Source organism: Macaca thibetana, chromosome 11 (genome assembly GCF_024542745.1).
Source record: "Macaca thibetana thibetana isolate TM-01 chromosome 11, ASM2454274v1, whole genome shotgun sequence".
Lineage (NCBI taxonomy): Eukaryota > Metazoa > Chordata > Mammalia > Primates > Cercopithecidae > Macaca > Macaca thibetana.
Window position 1 is genome coordinate 79,348,767 of NC_065588.1, and position 21,173 is coordinate 79,369,939.

Here is a 21,173-nt window from a genome sequence, read left to right on the forward strand (position 1 = left end):
GGGAAGTGGTGTTTTTGTCGGGGTGGTAGGGGAGTGCTGTTTCTGTGTGGGTGGAGTCTGTCATGGATGATCCTGATAGCTTCTTGACTGCTGCCAAAGGGTAGAAGAAGAATTGGGGATGGGATAGAGGCAGGAATCACCTTTTACTGATGACCAAGTAAGCAATCAAAACTATGGCAGAAACTTCACTATGTTTTCTCACTTAATCCTTAATATCCTGAAAGGTAGTTCCATTCTTTCAAATTTAGCAGATGAAAACCAAGATTACAAGAATTGCAAGAATTAAGTAACTGCCCAGGATTCAACTATTTATAGAGAAGCAGATATATGGTGATTAGAAAATGAGTTTATCTGACTCACACTTATGCTTCCTGCCAGGCTCAGAGAACTTTTGCCTTGTGTAGCCAGTTGCATACCTACTTCAGTCAGGCTTAGCTGACACGTATCACAATCATGGTAGCTGCCATCACGATGATTGGGATACAAGGCTTTTAGCTGACCTTGCAGAGGGAGGAGGGTACATCTATTCTTTTATCTCTTTGCAGGGGCTTTGGGGGAGGGAGTGCCAAGGTGGGAAACGATATGGTGAAAATAGCCTGAGGCAGGGCAGAAGAATCCCTGCAGATGGCATCTTGTCACTCCTTTCTCAACTTTCCTGAAGAGAAGGGAGAGGTTACTGACAATAACAATGTAAAAATGCCTTGTACACAGCTCTTTTTCCCATCTTGCAAGATGGCGGGTGAAGAAGTTAAGAAGCCGGATACTAAAGACAAGAAACTCGAAGCCAAGAAGGCTGATGCTGGTGGCAAGGTGAAAAAGGGTAACCTCAAGGCTAAAAAAACCCAAGAAGGAAAGCTCCATTGCAACCGCAATCCTGTCCTTGTCAGAGGAATTGGCAGGTATTCCCGATCTGCGATGTATTCCAGAAAGGCCATGGAAAGAGGAAGTACTCAGCCACAAATCCAAGGTTAAAAAGAAAAAGGAGAAGGTTCTTGCAACTGTTACAAACCAGCTGGTGGTGACAAGAATGGCAGTACCTGGGTGGTTTAACTTCACAAAATGCCTAGATATTATCTTACTGAAGATGTACCTCAAAAGCTGTTAAGCCATGGCAAAAAAAAAAAAAAAAAAAAAAAAAAAGACCCTTCTGTCAGCACGTGAGAAAACTGCAAGCCAGCATCACCCCAGGGACCATTCTGATCATCCTCACTGGACACCACAGGGACAGGAGAGTGGTTTCCCTGAAGCAACTGGTTAGTGGCTTATTACTTGTGACTGGACCTCTGGTCCACAATTGAGTTCCTCTACGAAAAACACACCAGAAATTTGTCATTGCCACCTCAAGCAAAATTGATATCAGCAATGTAAAAATCCCAAAACATCTTATTGATGCTTACTTCAAGAAGAAGAAGCTGCAGAAGCCCAGACACCAGGAAGTTGAAATCTTTGACACAGAAAAAGAGACATATGAGATTACAGAGCATCACAAGATTGATCAGAAAGCTGTAGACTCACAAATTTTATCAAAAATCAAAGCCATTCCTCAGCTCCAGGGCTACCTGCGATCTGTGCTTTCCCTGATGAATGAAATTTATCCTCACAAATTGGTGTTCTAAATGTCTTAAGAACCTAATTAAATAGCTGACTAAAAAAACAAAAAAACAAACAAACAAACAAAAAAAACAAACCTTGTACACAAACACTATTTTTATAATTTATAGAGAATAATTTATATATATAATATATAATTATATTATATATATAAACATATTATTCTATTCATCTTCATGGCCATAATTTGTGGTTTTGAAGAGGATACTAAAATACAGGGACCTAAAGTACTAGCCAGTAGCAGACACATACACAAACCCAGATTTCCTAACTACTTTGCATTATAATCCCAACATCCTCTAAAAGATGTCTGTCGGTTTTCATATAACTTTCCAGTTTCACAGGGGAATTGCAAAGCTTACTTCCTATTTGAAATTAAGATCCTTTACCCCCTCAGAAGAAAGCTTCTAAATACAAAAAAAAAAAAAAAAAGGCATAATAGTGAGCTTTCCTGACTAAATCAACCATCTCTCATACCCTCAAATATTACCCTCCCTTTGCTTCCTGCAGTGTCCAAAGTAAGTTCAACCCAAACAGTAGGAGGTTGCAGGGCATAGAAATTGGAAGTTGAAAGAGGTTGAATAACATATAAGAATGAGCCCTTATGAACAGTGAAATCTTGGTTTAGAAAAACAACCTTTTTGGAGGAGCCCCCAGGGTGAAGAGAAGTGACCCTGTTACTTAGAGACAAATCTGGAACTATGAACAATCTCTTTTTAGTTTCTTGTCTTTCAAAATGCATCATCCTACTAAAACTATTCTTAGCCAATTGAATAATCCATTGAACAAAAGACATAGATGGTATTCTGAGTAGGTAGGAGATTCTGAGAATTTTTTTAGATGCAACTTCTCTGTTTCTTGTTAATTACATTTGATCACTGATACCTTGAGATTAGTGCGAGGTTGTCATTGCAGGTGGAATTAATATGTACCAGCAGTTTGGTGTAAGAAATAATTTCTATTGTATTTACTGACAACAGATGAGAAACATTGCTGTGCAAATATAATAGGAAAACCTCTTTGGGGACTCCTGAAGAATTATGTGGCAAAACATGGGATTTGGGTACAATGATTTATTCATCTTTATTTCTTTATTGAAGGACATCAAGAGCTAAGAAAATGGAAGACCAACCCAGTTCATCACAGATATTCAAAATTATAGAAGTAAAGAAAACATTTATGGCAATGATTCTGAACTAATACTGAAACTGAAACATTACTTGATCTCAAATTACTTCTTTTAAGTCAACTTGGGAAATGACATAACCGTATTTAATTCCTCTGAGAAGAATTGTACAGTTCCAACCATCTGCTAAATTAAGCAGCAGTGATTATAATGAACATTTACAACAGACCTGATACAAAAGGGGATAATAACTTTATGCATAAAACAAAGTCCTAGGAGGCTGTTGCAAACTCCAAGCTGAAGCTCAAACTTAGGAGAACAGATTTTTTAGTGAACTCAAACTATAAGGATAGTGAAGGTCAAAGTGTAATAGCACATTTCTTTAAATTATGTATTTATTTATTTTAGGAAAACAACCACCAAATATGATCAAACTGATAGTTGTCCAGATTCTTTCTTTTACATGTCTCACCAGACCTCTAGTTGTCTTTATCTTTTCTTTTTTTTCTGGTAATAATGTAAATTTTGTTTCTGATTTCTTTATTTTCCTCCTCTCTGTACAGGTGAAAGAATCCTCAGCAGAACCTCTGACAGATAGAACAAGACCCAACAAATTACAATAGCTAATCTCCTAAGCACCAGTAACCTTGTGAGATAATTATTAGTCTAGTGGTTTTCTTCTTTGGTCTTGAAAAAGTGTTCCGTATTTCCACAGTTTTCTTAGAGTGTTTATATATGTGCACAGGTCCACATACTTTTTCCCCAGATGGGAGGTAGAATGATATCAATAATAATAATAACAAAGTGTTTGGCCTTAGAGGTCCCAGAATGTTGTTTCTGTCCATTCTTCAACCAGGAAACGTATTTTCAATGCATAACGTTATATTATTAAATACTAGCAGAGACTCATCATCAAAAAAGGAAAGAAATTTGTGCTTATGTGTAGCCTCAAATTCACAGAATATAAAATGCCTTCGAAGTTTCTTTTCCCTCCAAATACCAACAAGGCTAATATGCTAGTGTCACTAAGGCATCTGAGAGATAACTAATTTATGTTTTAGATTTTCAAAGACATTGTTCTAATTATATTGCTGCCCTACTGAGAGAATATGAAAGCCTGATTAGCAGGGTGACCTCCCTGTCCTTCTTTATGCACACGCCCGGCACTGCAGAAGACATCATTTGTTGATTAGGAGTGGTGAGAGATGGCATTTTTGTCTTGTGCCTGTTTTCAGGGGGAATGCTTCCAGCTTTTGCCCATTCAGTAATATATTGGCTGTGGGTTTGTTATATATGTCTCTTATTATTTTGAAGTATGTTCCTTCAATACCTAGTTTTATGAGAGTTTTTAACATGAAGGGATGTTGAATTTTATTGAAGGCCTTTTCTGCATCTATTGAGATAATCATGTATATATTTTTTCATTTCATTTGTTCATATGGAACAAAAAGATAGTCCAAATAGCCAAAACAATCCTAAGCCAAAAGAACAAAGCTGGAGGCATCATACTATCCAACATCAAACCGTACTACAAGGCTGCAGTAACCAAAACAGCATGGTACTGGTGCAAGAACAGACATATAGACCAACAGAATAGAATAGAGAACTCAGAAAGAAGACTGCATACCTACAACCCTCTGATATTCAACAAACCTGATGAAAACAAGCAATGAGGAAAGGACTCCCTACTTAAAGAATGGTGCTGGGGGAGCTGGCTAGCCGTACGCAGAAAATTGAAACTGGACCCCTTTCTTACACAATTTACAAAAATTAACTCAAAATGCATTAAAGACTTAAGCATAAAACCCCAAAATGCAAAAATTCTAGAAGAAAATCTAGGCAATACCATTCAAGACAGAGGCATGGGCAAAGATTTCATGATGACAACACCAAAAGCAGTTGCAACACAAGCAAAAATTGACAAATGGGATCCAATTAAACTAAAGACCCTCTGCACAGCAAGAAAAACTATGATCAGAGTGAATAGACAACCTACAGAATGGGAGAAAATTTGTGAAATCTGTCCATCTGACAAAGGTCTAATATCCAGAAGCTGCAAGGAAACAAATTTACAAGAAAAAACAAACCCCATTAAAAAGTGGGCAAAGGGGCCGGGCGCGGTGGCTCAAGCCTGTAATCCCAGCACTTTGGGAGGCCGAGACGGGCGGATCATGAGGTCAGGAGATCGAGACCATCTTGGCTAACACAGTGAAACCCCGTCTCTACTAAAAAATACAAAAAAAAAAAAAAAAAAAAAAAAAAAAAAAAAAAAGTGGGCAAAGGACAAGAACAGACACTTCTCAAAAAAAGATGTACATGCAGCCAACAAACTTATAAAAAAAAGCTCAATATCACTGATCATTAGAGAAATGCAAATCAAAACCATGATGAGATACCATCTCCTGCCAGTCAGAATGGCTATTATTAAAAAGTCAAAAAACAACAGATGCTAGCAAGGTTGCAAAGAAAAAGGAATGCTTTTCTACTGTTTGTGGGAGTGTAAATTAGTTCAGCCATTGTGGAAATCAGTGTGGCAATTCCTCAAAGACCTAGAGGCAGAAATACCATTTGATCCAGCAATCCCATTATTGGGTGTATACGCAAAGGAATATAAATCATTCTGTTATAAAGATACATGCATACGTATATTTATTGCAGCACTATTTACAATAGCAAAGACATGGAATCAACCTAAAAGTCCATCAGTGATAGACTGGATGAAGAAAATGTGGTATATATTCATCGTGGAATACTATAACTATAGCTACCAGGAGGACTAGCTAATGGATGGTGGGCTTAATACCTAGGTGATGGGATGATCTGTGCAACAAACCATCATGGCACACATTTACCTATGTAGCAAACCTGCACATCCTGCACTTGTACCCATGAACTTAAAATAAAAGTTGAAGAAATTAAAAATAAATTATTTATAGGATTCTTCATAATAGCCGCACTCATGAAATGCCTTAACTGCATCTTACATTCTATAGAACTAAGAGGTCTAGACATTTATTAAAAGTCCTAATTATTGTAATTGTATGTAGAGATGTGATTGGCAGGGCAAATTCCACTGAAAACCCAAATAGTGTCTACTAATTTAGCAATATGTTTGCACATTAATTTATAGTATTAAAATGTTTAAGATTACATAATGCAAAGAATATTCAGATGAGAATTCCTAGTGAGTTAAATAAATACATATCTGCTAAAAGTCATTCTTTCCTTTTATATCACTAACTGTACCTGGTGGTATCAAAGTGGAGCTTTAATAAGAATTTTTTTTCTCTTCCTAGTATTGGCATATATACTTATGCCATTTTGAAGGGATATTGGGATGGTTCATTTCAAATAATATTGAACTTTGTAGACCAAAAGACAACGAGAAAGTATTTGCCTATCACCCACCCATTCATCCACTAAACATTTATTTTTTCAACAAATATTTCTTAAATTGCTACCACGTTCCAGGCACATTGTGGCCAAGAAAGATATAGTTTCTTTCTTCATATGGCTTGTATTCAAAGCAGACCAGACAGAATACTGAAAAGAATGGTTGAGAAGGTACTTTTGACAAATGCCATGTCCAGTTCAGCAAAGTGGCAAAGGTTTCACTAGGGTGTGGCTTCTCGTGATGCAGTATCCTGCACACAGGACCTCATAGCCTCTCTAAATGTCCTCATACTCTGGCTGGGACTTGCAGCAGAAGTCTTTAGACCCTAGGGATCATGTGGGATGGTCCAATGTTCATCTTTGTGGTAGCCTGTGAGGGCGAACACCAGAACTTAGACGATGGTGCAGCAGTGGCAAAAAGAGGAAAGTCGTGAAAATAGTATGCTGAAGCCACACAAGTGGTCATTATTTTTGCTGACACGTATGCTATTCCTCATGTGATGAATGTTAAAGTGAATGCAATTATATTTGTTGGAATGACAGGTGATGGGGATTGTTACTTTCACTTTCAGTAAGGCTATACAAAGAAAAGGTGAATGCACATCAGCTGGAGAGGACGAAATAGGTCTAATACTGATCCTGGCCCTCCCTTACTTCTCTAGAAGCAGTGCCTGTCTTTCCTGGGGACATTGCAATGAACTGCGTGTAGGGCCCAGCTGCTTTTATTCCTTCCCTGGTTTGGGGATTCTCTGTCTCCCTCTCCTGCCCTGTGGTTGCAAATGTGGCTCTGGAAGACAGCAATGAATCTGCAAGTAAACAGGTATTTACAATCTACTTCAATGTTCACATACTAAAATTTTTCTTTCTGCCTCAGGTTTTCAAATAGTTGGTCCATGCTGAATTAGCTCTTCAATTTTGAGGCCATATTTGCACTGTCTTGAAGAATGAACCAGGTTCTAGCTGAGCATATCTTCTGGAAATGAATGCATTCAATGAATTATTTACGGAAACTCTTGGGGATATAACTGTTGCCTTGACAGCAAGTGAATTATCTTGAGTGGATTTTAGGGTGTAGGATATTGGCCACAAGGAATGTCTGAGAAGGGCAAGCAAAGCAATATGGTTTATAACAGTACTGGAGGAAGAGTAAAAGATGTGAGGGAGTTCATAGGTTTAAAAAACTGCCCCTTCAAATTGCTTATATTTTTATTATTTTTGCCAGCTGTATATAAAAAAAAATGATATTCTGACCATGAAATAGTTTACAGAAAAACTAAACAACTAGCTGAAATGTGGGAGTCCAGTCAGTTCGGTGATTTAGGATCTGGGAGAGTAAATAAGCCATTTTACTACAATCGATATTTAGGGGAAGAGATATTTCTAGATGTGTTTATTCAGCTCTGTGCATACACAGGCACAAACAAGTATTTCCTTAAGATGCAGATTATTTGCAGCAACTGCTAAGGTACAGACAAGGTTGAAGACATATGCTTTTATTAAAACCCATAGATTGTTTGCAAAACTTGATCTCTTTTTACCCTAGATCTGCCCTTATTTAAAGATCTAATACACCTCAAATTTGTGCATTTTAGATGAAACTAATAGTATATACCTCTGATTTCTAGCTTTGCCACCTCACACAGAATTATGAAAATATTTTATTTATCTAATCTTTGTGATCCAGTGACAAAATAATCAAATGTCTGCGTGGTAAGGCAGCAATAAGAGTTACTGTTCTTGGCCAGGCATGGTGGCTCACGCCTGTAATCCCAGCACTTTGGGAGGCCGAGGAGAGCGGATCACCTGAGGTCAGGAATTCAAGACTAGCCTGGCCAACATGGTGAAACCACATCTCTACTAAAAGTATAAAAATTAGTTGGGCGTGGTGGCAGGTGCCTGTAGTCCCAGCTACTCTGGAGGCTAAGGCAGGAGAAGCTTGAACCCAGGAGGCAGAGGTTGCAGTGAGCCCAGATCGCGCCACTGCATTCCAGCCTGGGTGACAAGAGCGAGACTCCATCTCAACAACAACAACAACAACAAAGAGTTACTCTTCTTTATTTCTGTGAATCTGCCCCTACCTACTCTGTGATAAACTGCCACTTTCTCACAAGGGCTTGTAAATGTAGAGCTCCCAACTGAGACTGGACATTCCACCATTCTGGTCTCTTCTCTGATTGTCACAGCGATGCCTCCTGCCCCTTAAAAGTCCAATGTTTGATTCCAGATCTTATTGATCCTGCCTGTGGCTCATACAATTGTGTGTTCAGCCCAATTCCATTCTGCACCAACTCTGACACCAGATGTGGAAAGTTGAATTAGCGCCAAGCCACATGGACTTATATATGCCACAAGGCCTTGCTGCTTTATGTCCTCAGTGTCTTACAGATCTGTGGTAATATGGCTTTCGTTTTATTTTTTTACAATTTCATGAATCTTGCCCTCGATTTTCACAGGTCTTTAGGGAACTGGGAGCTTGGCTGGCTACCTAGTACTACTCACAAATACTTCTCTGATACTTTCATTTTCTGGTGACTATTTATCGAACCCCTGTGTGCTAGGCGTTGTGCTGGGTGCTGGGAATAGAGTTTCAGATGAGACAGATGCAGTTTCTACCCTGAGACTCAGAGTCTAATGGGCATGATAGATGCAAATAAGTAAATCAAGCAATAAATAATTATTTGAATGTATATGTTAAAAAATAATTTGGAGTGTAAGGGTTGCTACAAAATGGGAAGTAAAGATGACTATGAGAAGGTAGAATGAAGGAAAATTGAAAGACCTGAGAGTGTGAGGAAATGATTCCTAAGGAAGTAACATGTAGTCTGAGATCTGAGAGATGAGAGTGAATTAAATAAGTAAGTGGCTGTGTGAAAAACTGGGGAAAAAGCAACAGTTTTGAAGTAATAAAATGTTTTACTTCAGCTAAAATCTTAAACCCATATCTCTCTTCCTCCTTGTCTTCTCTTCTTTCCAGGTAACTACAGTTGGAGTATATCATTCTTATGCAGTGGCACAGTATCTATTGAAGCTCAAAATGTTCAGTCCCTATGATCTTGCAATTTGTTTTCTAGGTATTCAATTTAGAGAAACTCTCACACATGTGCACAGGAGACATTTTCAAGCAACTTAATTGCAGCATGTTCACTGCAATGAAAAAGTGGGACAAATGTAATAACCCTCAGTGGAGGGATGAATAAAGAAATCCTGCTTTGGTCAGACAATGGAATATTATTCATCAGTTGAAAAAAAATGCCTTGGAGCTTATGCATTAATGAGGATAGCATTAAAAAATAAGATGTTTAGTTACAAAGGCCAGTTCCGAAGGAATATGTAGTATATATTTTATGGGTGTAAATTTTTAAAACATAAATAAAACATTGTCTATTGTTTGTGGAAGCAAATCTATGTAGTAAAAATAGAAAAGCATTGAAGACTTCCAGCAAGGAAGTATGTAGTAGAAATTGCCTTTTAAAAGCACAATCTAGCTACAGTATTGATAATGCATTCACAAGGTAGCCGGTTAGAAAGCTATTATTGTAGAATAGTTGAACAATGACTGTAAATTTGATTAGAGAGAAAAGTATACAGATTCTAGAGCAATTTAAAAGTTAGAATTTTTATGGCTATGAGGGCATGAGGGATGGAAAGGAGTCAAGTGATTTTCAAGTTTCTGGCTTGAGTAATTTGTTCATTTGTGCTTCTATTTACTGTTCTAAGGAATAAAGATGACATGACAGGTTTGGGGATGGGTGGAGGTAATAAATCCAGTTTTTGAAAAATTAATTTGGGTAACTTTCTCTAACTGGGGAAGTCAAGGATATACAGGAAAGGGCTGAAAGTCAACAGAGAATTCTGAAATGGAGATAAAGTTTGAAAGTTATTAGCATGTGCTGGAAGATAACTAGTAAGAGTAGAGAAGATTGATTAAATTGAGTATAAAGGGTGAGAAGAAGAGATGGCCTCGGTCTGAGCCCTGAGTTATCTCGTTTGAGTAGTTTGGAAAGAAAGGACAAAAATGGGCAGGAGCTGGGGACTAGGGACTAAAGGAGGGAGAAAGGAATAATTATTATTATTTTGTATGTTTGTTTCTTTAATATGAGGCAAATTTGAACATGTTTAAATACTGCTGGGAGGGATTTAGTAGAGGGAGGCTGAAATATGGAAAAAAGAGAAGATAACCAATGTTACCTTCCCCAAAGAAGGTGGAATCCAATGCACTCGACAATGACATATTATTGAATTAATTGATAAATGAATTTGATAAAAGATGCCATTTCTCTAGAAACAGCAGTAAAGGGGTAAAGGATGACTGTGGATACTAATATGTTTACTGATTTGGGTAGTGGGAGGTTGAGGGTTTTCATGTCTGATTGCTTCTATTACATCTTTGAGATAGGAAGTAAAGCCATCTGTGGAGGGAAAGGGAGAGGGGAAGAATTTAAAAGTTGTAGGAGAGCAGAGTTTGCAAATGTTGTGTAGGATTGGAATGAATGCTGGATTGGGAAACAACACAGGATTTCTGTCATTGGCTCAGGTTCAAATTGAGGCTGAAGGTTTTGAATTTATGGTGGTGCCAATCTCCTAGGACCACACTTGTATATCTACACTATTTGGGTTAATTCTTTCACAAGTGTCTCTTCATTTCTTCCTAGAGACAGTCTACCTTCTAGACATATCACATGTGTCTGAATTTATAGTGAGGGTAGAATATAGGTCAGCTTCAGAGATCCTTGTTGTTTTCTTAATCTATGTTCAGCATCATTGAAAGAATCCTATACAATGGCAATATTCTAAATCTTAGCTATCATGAATTGTGTCCTAAGTATATATGGACTTCCAAATTTGTTGTCATTTCTAAGTCCTGTAGGAAGAATTGAGTATTTTCTAAGCTCTCTATAAATGGCAATGTGAGACTAAAGCATTACATATTTTATGAATATGTAGTCTGTGACATAGGTTTGACCAACCTTGTGCTGGAAACAAGAAACCTATGGTATTCCTTTTAAGTGTGGCAGAGTTTATGTTGTACAAAGTTTTGTTGTTGTTGTCATATAGGCGTATTCTTACTTTGGAGAAATAGGTATTCAGGAATCTGAGAACACTGGAAAGTATTCTACTATGGTTACTGTGGTCTGATTGACTCAGCCGCATATTGACACACATTTGCTTTTCCCTGTATTCAAAAGAACCAATGTTTTCTTTCTAAAAGTGACTTCATCTTCCATCATAAATGCCTCTACTCTAAGGCCTGGTGAGAGAATTCTTTGGAAACCAAAGAACATTTAGTCATGTAGCGTGTATGTGGGATTTTTCTCTTTAATTTATGGAGTTATTTGAGTGAGTAAATTAAAAAGTGGTGTGTTAGTTTTCCACATTTTGTTATTTTTGAGGAGAATGTTTCATAAGCAAGTTTATAATTTAAAAAATGTTTGTGATCTTCTGTGAAACTTTTAGTTACATCTATGCTATGCAAACTAATTGAACCATTTTACTGGCTTTTGATCAGAAGAATATTGAGTAGTAGAAAGGGATAAGAAACTTAGATTCTAATCCAAACCCTGATACTAACAACCATTTCAGTAACTCTTTGTTTGGGTCCCAGTTTTCTGACTTGTGAAAAGAGGAGTTTTATTAGGTGATTCTTAAAACACTTGCCAGATCTTAATCTCAATTTTAGTAGTTGACACAGCTGTTTGGCAGCATGGAAAAAAAAGTCTAAACATTGTAAGATTATTAATTCTTATATGGTACAATTTAAAATGTGCGTGTTCAAGCCTGAGGTTTAAGTTAATAGTATTCATTCATTCGTGCATACTTTCACTCAATATGAGTATCAGAAATTTGGGAAACAATGAAGAACATGTATCAGTCCTCCAGTGGTTCACACTGTAGCAAGGAAGACAGATATGTCAGCTGATTATTAGAATAAACATGAGAAATGATCCTGCTATGTTACCTACATTTCAAACTTTCTTTTTAATATATCCAGCCTCCTATATGGAATCTTCACTTGGCTGGCTTACAGCCCTTCAAATACATACCTCTGGTTGATCAGTTGACTCCAGACCCTGCTCCCAAAACCTTTTCCTTCTAATGACACCATCATTTACCAACTTGCTCAAGTCAGAAATCTACGAGCCTTGCCTGATTTCTGCCTCTTCTTCATTACTTCTGCGTCTATTCCATTAGCAAGCTCTGACCCAATTCTTTTCAGAACCTTCAATTCCCATGGCTGCCATTCTAGTCCAATCCACCATCATAGCTTGCCTGGATCCCTGTAAGAGCCTCTTTACTGTTCTCCCTCTTCCTTCATTCCCATTTCATTCCAACCTAGTCCCAAAAAAGCAGATGAGCAATCAATTAAAAATATAAGTTTAGTCATACCACTCCCTCCTTGGGGCTCCACTGGCTTCCTGTAGTATCTTAAAGGAAACCTAAATATTGGCATCTACTGCCCCTTCCTATGTATCCAATCTCATCATGACACTACCTCTTGGCCATAAACCTTGAGCCACCCTGGGTTAAGCTCTTCCTACCACAGAGTCTTTACGTGTGGTGTTCCATTGAATGACATTTGCATCTTTCTCATCAAGTCTGGCTTCTTCTCATTCTTCAGGTTTCAATTCAGACAACCTCTTCTCATTGACAACTTCTCTTACCCTCTAAATAGATTAACCTTCTTTACTTTTTCTATTTCACTACCACATTTACAGCACTTACCACAATGTTTAATTTTCATTGTATTTTGATTCCTTTATTTATTGACTTGCCCACTAGAATGATACCTCCATTAGGGCATGAAATTATTAGTTTCATTTGCTTAGCATTTAGTGTAATCCTTATTGTACAACTCACTAAAATTTATATGAATAAAATAAACCCAATTATTACTACTTTTTCTATTCTGCAATATAAAAATATTGAGGAAGTGGAAACAAAAGTCATTTTCTGACATTTCTTATAAATAATGTGTCTATACCAGTTACCAATTATGCACAGATTGGCATGATTAAAATAATAATATGCAATTTATAGTAAGATCATATTGTTTGTTCTTTAAAACCATACATTTATGGAGAACCATAAAAAGAAAATTCTAAATTGAACTAAATCAAATTCCACTTCATTATTTATTTACATAGCAAGTTGTGGAAGAGTTTTAATTAGTAATCCACTTAATGACTATTTAACAATTTTCATAAGATGACAGTTCAACTTTTACTCTTATACTCTTAAAAATAAATAATAATCGTAAAGTTATTTCTGCTCATTAATTTATCACTCATAAAAGACTACACACTAATGTGCTGGTAAATTGCCAGTGTTGGTGTGAAATAATTTATTTACTTTTTGGTCTTTTCTCTATTACATTGTTATCTTACTTTTTAATATCACATCATGATTATAAATCCTATGATTATAAATAATAAAGACAAGGAGATATAAAAATAATAAAAATATTTTTGCATTTATAGAGTAATTTGAAATTATTAAATTGAGATTCCATCTCAAGAAACCACTTTCTTTGCTCATCCATAAGAAGCAAGTCTTTACCTGTTCAAATTTTATCATGAGATTGCAGCAATTCAGTCAATCTTCAGCCTACACTTCTTATTCTTATTCTAGTTCTCTTGATCATTCCACCACTTTTGCAGTCCCTTCCTCCACTGAAGTCTTGAACCTTCAAAATAATCCATGAGAGTTGAAATAAACTTTTTCCAAACTCTTGTTAAGGTAAATAATTTGATGCCATCCTATGAACTGCAAATGTTCTGAATGGCATCTAGAATGGTGAATCCTTTCTAGAAGGTATTTAATTTACTTTGCCCAGATGCATCAGAGGAATCTCCATCTATGGCAGCTATAGCCTTACAAAATGTATTTATTGAATAAGAAGCCTTGAAATTTGAAATTACTCCTCGATCCATAGGCTGAAGAATGGATATTTTGTTAGCAGGCATGAAATCAACATTATTCACCTTGTGCATCTCCATCACAGATCTTGACTGACCAGGTGCATTGTCAATGAGCAGAAATATTTTGAAAGGAATCTTTCTGTCTGAGCAGTAGTTCTTAAAAGTACACTTCAAATATTCAGTAAACCATACTATAAACAGATGTGCTGTCATCTAGGCTTTGTTGTTCCATTTATAGAACACAGGCAAAATAGATGTAACATCATTCTTAAGGGCGCTAGGATTTTTGGATTGGTAAATGAGCAGTGGATTCAACTTCAGGTAACCAGTTGCCTTTGCCCCTAACAAGAGAGTCAGCCTGTTCTTTGAAATTTGAAGCCAGGCATTGACTTCTTCTCTCCGGCTATGAAAGTCCTAGATGGGATATTCTTCCAATAGAAGGCTATTTTGTCTACATTGAAAATTAGTTTTATTTAGTGTAACTACCTCTATCAATTAGTTTAGCTAAATCTTCAAGATAACTTGTGGAATTTTCTAGATCAGCACTTGTTACCTCACCTGGCACTTTTATGTTATGGAGCTTGATCTCTCTTTAAATCTCATGAATAAACCATTGCTAACTTCACACTTTTCTTCTGTAGCTGAAAGGCTTTCGCACAATGAAAGAGAGTTAGGGCCTTGTTCTGGATTTGGCTTTGGGTTAAGGGAAATTTGTGGCTCGTTTGATCATCTATTCAGAAGACTAAAACTTTCTCTAGAGTGGCAATAAGGCTGTTTTGCTTTCTTATCGTGTGTGTTCACTAAAGTGGCACTTTCAATTTTCTTCCAGAAGTTTTCCTTTACATTCACAACTTCACTAACTGTTTGGAGCAAAAGTTCCAGCTTTTGGCTTATCTTGCTTTCAACATGGCTTCCTCATAAAGCTTAATCAGTTTTAGCTTTTGATATAAAGTGACACATGTGTGACTCTCCTTTCACTTGAACACTTAGAGGTCCTATGAAGGTTATTCATTGGACTAACTTCAATATTGTGTTTCAGAGAAGAGGGAGTCCCAAGGAAAGGGAGGGAGATGGGGAAAGGGCTAATTTGTGGAGCAGTCAGAACACACACATTTATTAACTAAACTGAACATTTTTTATGGGCACAGTTTGCGGTGCCCCAAAATAATTGCAATAGTAACATCAGAGATCACTTATTACACATCACCATAATGGAAATAATAGTAATTAAAAGGTTTAAGATATTGTGAGAATTACTAAAAATGTGGCACAGAGACACAAAGTGAGCTGTTGGAAAAATGGCACTGATAGACTTGTTCCAAACAGGGTTGCCACAACCCACAGTTTGTAAGAAGTGTAATATTTACGACACAATAAAATGAAACACAAGATACCAAGGTTTGCCTGTATACCCTGCTTAGCAAAAACTGCACATATTTTTACATATAAAGTATAATTAAAAATAAATATATGTATGTTCATATCAGCTTAAGAAATGGAATTAAAATGATTCCTTTGAACTCTCTGTGTGCCCTCCACTGTGATATATGCTTTTCTCCACAAAGATATAATCATCATCCTCATGTATTTATCATTTCTTTGCCTTTCTTCATAGATTGTTCACAAGTATGTGTATCTGTAAACCATATATTTTTATTTTGATTGATTTGTAAGTTCATATATATGTAATAATTCTGTATATTCTCTTCCATGAGTAGTTTTTAAATTTGACATTATGTTTTTTGAGATTCATTCATGCTGTTTTATATGGCTATCATGTATTCAATTATATTACAGTCTAATATTCTATGATATGACAATTCCACAGTTAGGGATAAGAAAATACTTATCCATTTTCCTGTTGAAGGATTTTCAAAGTTGCCAACTTTGTTTTAGTTACAAATAATGTTGCTATCTATGTTGCTGTTCCTTGGGATACATTCAACAGTACTCTAGGGCAGTGGCTATCAAGCTGTTTGGACTCCAACCCTCAACATTACATTCATTTTACATGGTTGCGCAGTACACATACAAACCTTTCACATGTATACATATATATAACTAAAACAATTTTTACAAATAATGTTATATGCAAGGCACACTGATATTTTCTATTCCCAATTATATTTTCAAAACTGTTGATTGTGGCCTAATGAATTGATTTTATGGTGCCAAATATCTAATTTACAAAGCAAGAAGGAGGCTAGGCACGGTGGCTCATGCCTGTAATCCTGGCACTTTGGGAGGCCAAGGCAAATGGATCACTTGAGGTCAGGAGTTTGAGACCAGCCTGGCCAACATGTACTAAAAATACAAAAATTAGCTGGGTGTGGTGGTGCTTGCCTGTAATCCCAGCTACTCAGGAGGCTGAGGCAGGAGAGTAGCTCAAACCCAGAGGGTGGAGGTTGCAGTGAGCCAAGATCACGCTGCTGCACTCCAGTATGGGAGACAGAGCGAGACTCTGTCTCAAAAACAACAACAACAACAACAAAAAAGCAAGAAGGAATAATATGGAAATTTACTCAAGGTTTTGTGAGCAGAAGAAGGATAGCTTTAAAGTTATATTAGTGTGGTAAAATTTCCTTTATCAATTTTAATCATTTCTGCTTTTTTTCCTCTCAAAGTTTCTTTTAATCTGGTAGCTATACATCACCCTATCAGCTTTTCTGCTTTTCTTTCCCCATTTCTAGTGTTGATCCACCAGTCTCCTTGTCTTTCAAAATCTTTGTCTTTGGCTATCTTTAATTTTTTATCATGTAGAAAAATTTAGCCCTAGTATCAATCCACCTAAAAATGGGAGGTTTTATAACATAGTTCTCAAAATGTATGTATTCATCCACTAATAAATCCTAAAAACAATGTAGTAAGGTCACTGCTTTTTCTTTGAAGCTGCATAGATCAGAAAATAAGTTTATTCTGTTAAATTTTTGCTACAATGTATGTGTGTGTGTGTGTGTGTGTATACTTCCTCACAGTGTGTTGCACTATTTCTCTGAAAAAGAGTTCAGTCTCTCCCTAGTTTATCACTGAATCCTCCAGGGATTTTATTGTGTGGCTAGAGACCTTGGGACGTTGGCAAATCCATTGGTATTAGAATTTCAGTGGGACTAAGCGTAATAACTGCCCATTCTTTTTCCTTCCTTCTTTTGTTTTTGTTTTTGTTATTGTTTTTTGTTTTTTGAGATAGGCACAGGCTGGTACTGAACTCCTAGGCTCAAGCAATCTTCTTGCCTCAGTCTCCTGAGTAGCTGGGATTATAGGTGTGCACCACCAAGCCCAGCTTACCTGCCCACTTTAACACTTAGCTTTACCTATGTCTTCAATAGGAATAAGTAGATGTTTCTCAGAGTTACTGACTGACAATGAAATCTCAGAATTCCCATCTCTCAAAGCTTGAGCAATCTAAAATTCTGTCTTGAATGTTCCTATCAGCCTTGTGGTCTGGTTCTAGATGAACAGGGTCTATGTTATCATGGTAATCTTGTTTGCTTCATACTTTACTGCATTTCATGCAGATTCAAGGGCACAGGCTGGCTCTGATAGGCCTCAGATTGGGGTTGGAAACTCGCTGGTTCTTTTTCCCTGGCAAGTGGTCCATAAGCCAACCTGGGGTTGCTAAGGGAGGTCTACATGAGCTAGATGAACTGGTGCTCTATGTGTTTTCCTTATTCCTTCAGGTAAGCACCCTCTACTTTTCTTCCCTCTTTGTGAATTGTCTTCACTAATGTGTATGGGTTATACAGGCTCTTGGGATTCCTAAGCCTTTTTAGTCACTTGTGCCAATATGCTCATACATTGTTCATTTTTTATTTGTTACATTCATTTCCAATTCTACAACCTGCACTCCCCACAACATTCTAAATCTTGATATTAAAATCTTTGGATTTTGTGCACATGTTCAGGAAAGATCTTTCTGTGATTTTATATATGCTTGTAACTATGAGAGTCTATACATCTCTCCACCTTTTCTTAAGCTCTTGTGAATTGAGTGGAAGATTTTATAGACATAGAGCTTTGGGACATTAGAGTTCCCATATAATTACAGTGCTAAAACCCTATAAACTTCTAGGTCATCTCTATTACTTGTCTTCCTGTGAGGCTTATTATACCAATATAATACTCAGAGGCATATTTGAATCATGATTCACAGGTAATATCCCATCTATGTGTGCATCTTCTAGTTTTAGTATTTTAGATGTGTAACATAACTAAATATAAATACAAATATGTTACATGCCTAACATTGCCCAAGTCCCAATGTCTCTAGTCAGTCTGGGCCAAATAATAACATCCCCAGAGAGTTCCAGTGACAAAGGTGGCTGAATTGTTTTATATAATAAAGAATTAGGGATACCAAAGGGAAAGATTTTGAAATAGCAAAGAGGCTGATGGATTAGTGTCTTTAAAACTTACTTGATAGTTTACCCTCAGCCTCTAGATGTTTCTTTCTCCAAGGGATCACTTTTGAGCAGGTAAAGCAGAGCAAAGCTCTCAACCAGTTCAAATCTTTATGCCTCATACCCAGTGGTGTGCTGGAGACTGCATTTGCTGACTCAAGGGAGCTGATTGTGTGCAACCATGCCTGACTCTGCCTTCAATGATGACATGTTGGTAGCCTGAAAATAGCTATAGTGGGAGCATTCACACCATAGAAATTGGGAAATGTCTGCTACAAATAAGTGCCTTTAAAAAAGCCATTGTTGGGCTGGGTGCGGTGGCTCAAGCCTGTAATTCCAGCACTTTGGGAGGCTGAGGCAGGCTGACCACCTGAGGTCAGGAGTTTGAGACCAGCCTGGCCAACATGGTCAGGTCTTCTAAAAATACAAAAATTAGCCAGGCATGGCAACATGTGCCTGTAACCCCAGCTACTAGGGAGGCTGAGGTAGAATTGCTTGAACCTGGGAGGTGGAGGTTGCAGTGAGCTGAGATCGCACCATTGCCTTCCAGCCTGAGCGACAGGTGAGACTCCATCTCAAAAAAAAAAAAAAAAAAAAAAAGAAGGCCATTGTTAAACATTTACCACCACATGTCTGCTAATACTTGATCTTTCTTTGCCCTTTTTCCCCCAGGAAATAACATAATTTATAACCTACCTCTCCAGAGAGGTTGTGTTAAACTGCAATTTCCAGTCTGGAGTTTCACACCAGTTGCTCTTGGATTATTTCATTAGAATAGGCTTTCCTATTATAGCTTTGTGTCCATCTACCCCTTCAATAAAAATGGCCAATCTTGAACACTACTTTAATTCTCTGCAGCTTCCACAATCTTATTCTAAATTCGATGTGCTCTCTCATCATAGCTCCCGTCGGTTCAATATTCATTGACATGCCCTTTGCAACCATTATAGGCATTTCTGACTGAAATCTAACTTAATAATTCAAACTGGATTGTAGCTGAACCTGCATTTTAGGGTGAATAATCTAAACAATAACTCTTAAAGATTCATCTGAATGTGGTTGGACACACTTGGAAACATTTGCTCTTGCCTTGGTCCGCACTGGGACCAATCCGCACCTCCAAGGAAACAAACAAATGATAACATTAAAAGTAAATTAAAACATTATACACATATGCTTACTGAACTTACATAGCACAAATAATGAATATAGACCTTTATCAAAACTTTTGAAATAAGTTTCATCATTCTCGACTGAGGGTGATCTTGCCCCACAGGGAACTTTCACCAATGTCTAAGGACATTGCTGGTTGCTGCAGTTAGGGGAAGGATGCTAGTCTCTGGTGGGTAGTATTAATATCTGTTGCTAAACTCCTTAGAATGCATAGGAAGTTTCCCACAGTGAATAATTATCCAGTCCCAAATGCCAATAATGCCCCGCTTAAGAAACACTAGATTGGATTGAAATGGGGCTTACATAACGTATCACCTTGCAAAATATCCTTTAAAATGCATTTTAAGGCCCTCTAGTCTGTCTTTGGCAGCTGTGACATCTGTTTCCACAATTCCAATCTCCAGGCTACCCCGCCCTTCCTCTCATATGCCATGCTTCCTTTTTTTATTTGGAACAATTTAGCAATGATTTATTTCTCTCCTTGCCTCCCTTCTCCCCTGCATTCTCCAAAATTATTTTCACTCGCCATTCGACTCAGCAGGACAAGTGAGTTTCCTTAAGTTTCTTCTCCTTAGAGAGAGTTAAAGGAAGAGAGTAAGGAGGGCAGTTGTAAATAATAAACTTGCTATTCTTCTCTCATATATGGGAGAGTTAAGTTCACCTTAGAATACATGATTAATTTTTTTTTAACTTAAAATTTTTCTTTTCTATTTTTGTCATGCTTTGTACTTTGTTCTTTATTTGGGTAATTAAAAGGTAGTAACTCAGCAGGTGAATTTTCCCCAGCTGTCAGAATTCCTGCTAAAATATGAGATAGAACACCATGACTCAAAAGGGACCTGACAATTAATGCAGCTTTTAAAAGATTTGCACAATGGATGTGCTTCCTTGGAAAGTTTATTTTCTATCCATTACTATACTTTGAAGTAGAATTACTAATTGTTATTCAACTATATTTCATTATCGTTAATTGGCTTCCAACATTTGAAAATGATTTTTCCCACTACTTCAGTAGCTACTAATAGCAGCCCCTAAATCACAGTCTTGACATAACAGCTTTATTTTTGTTTCCTGATTACCTTGTCTTTACAATTCCAAATTTAACAAGGTGATTACATGCTTCAATTTCTGTACTTTGTGTTTTTAGGAGCAGTGATATCGCAATGCTAAAAATAATTCTATTTTTAAATTGAATCTTAAATCTTCTTCCTTCTAAATGATAATCCCATATTTTACCATTCAAAGTAAAGCAGGCCCAACTGGTTTCTGGGAAAAGCCAGCACAATTCTGCAAGGGCATTTATATATGACAACATGACTAGACCTAGAAGTACTTCAAAAATAAATTTGCTTCCTGCTACACAACTCCATCTGCAGTTCATGGAAATCAAATGTAGTTACATACACCCAAATCACTGGAAACATCTGGAGTCTTCAAGAGAATATCAAATGGGCAGACACTGGAGAATAGAGCAGTTTCTCTTCTTCGTTAAAAGAAAGTAGACGGTGAGATTAAAACCAAGGTTCTGCTACTGTGTAATCCATAGTCAACTCACTT

At 37.1% G+C, this 21,173-nt stretch overlaps 1 long non-coding RNA gene and 1 pseudogene across 1 annotated transcript in view; both read left to right on the top strand.

Moving 5' to 3' along the window:
* Nucleotides 1-21,173, top strand: part of LOC126930820 (uncharacterized) — a 38,885-nt gene that overhangs the window by 4,427 nt on the left and 13,285 nt on the right. The window contains exon 2 of the long non-coding RNA XR_007717687.1: nucleotides 6,793-6,950. This is a non-coding gene — a long non-coding RNA (uncharacterized LOC126930820). The remainder of the gene's footprint in view (nucleotides 1-6,792; nucleotides 6,951-21,173) is intronic.
* Nucleotides 198-1,719, top strand: LOC126930813 (60S ribosomal protein L6-like; annotated as a pseudogene).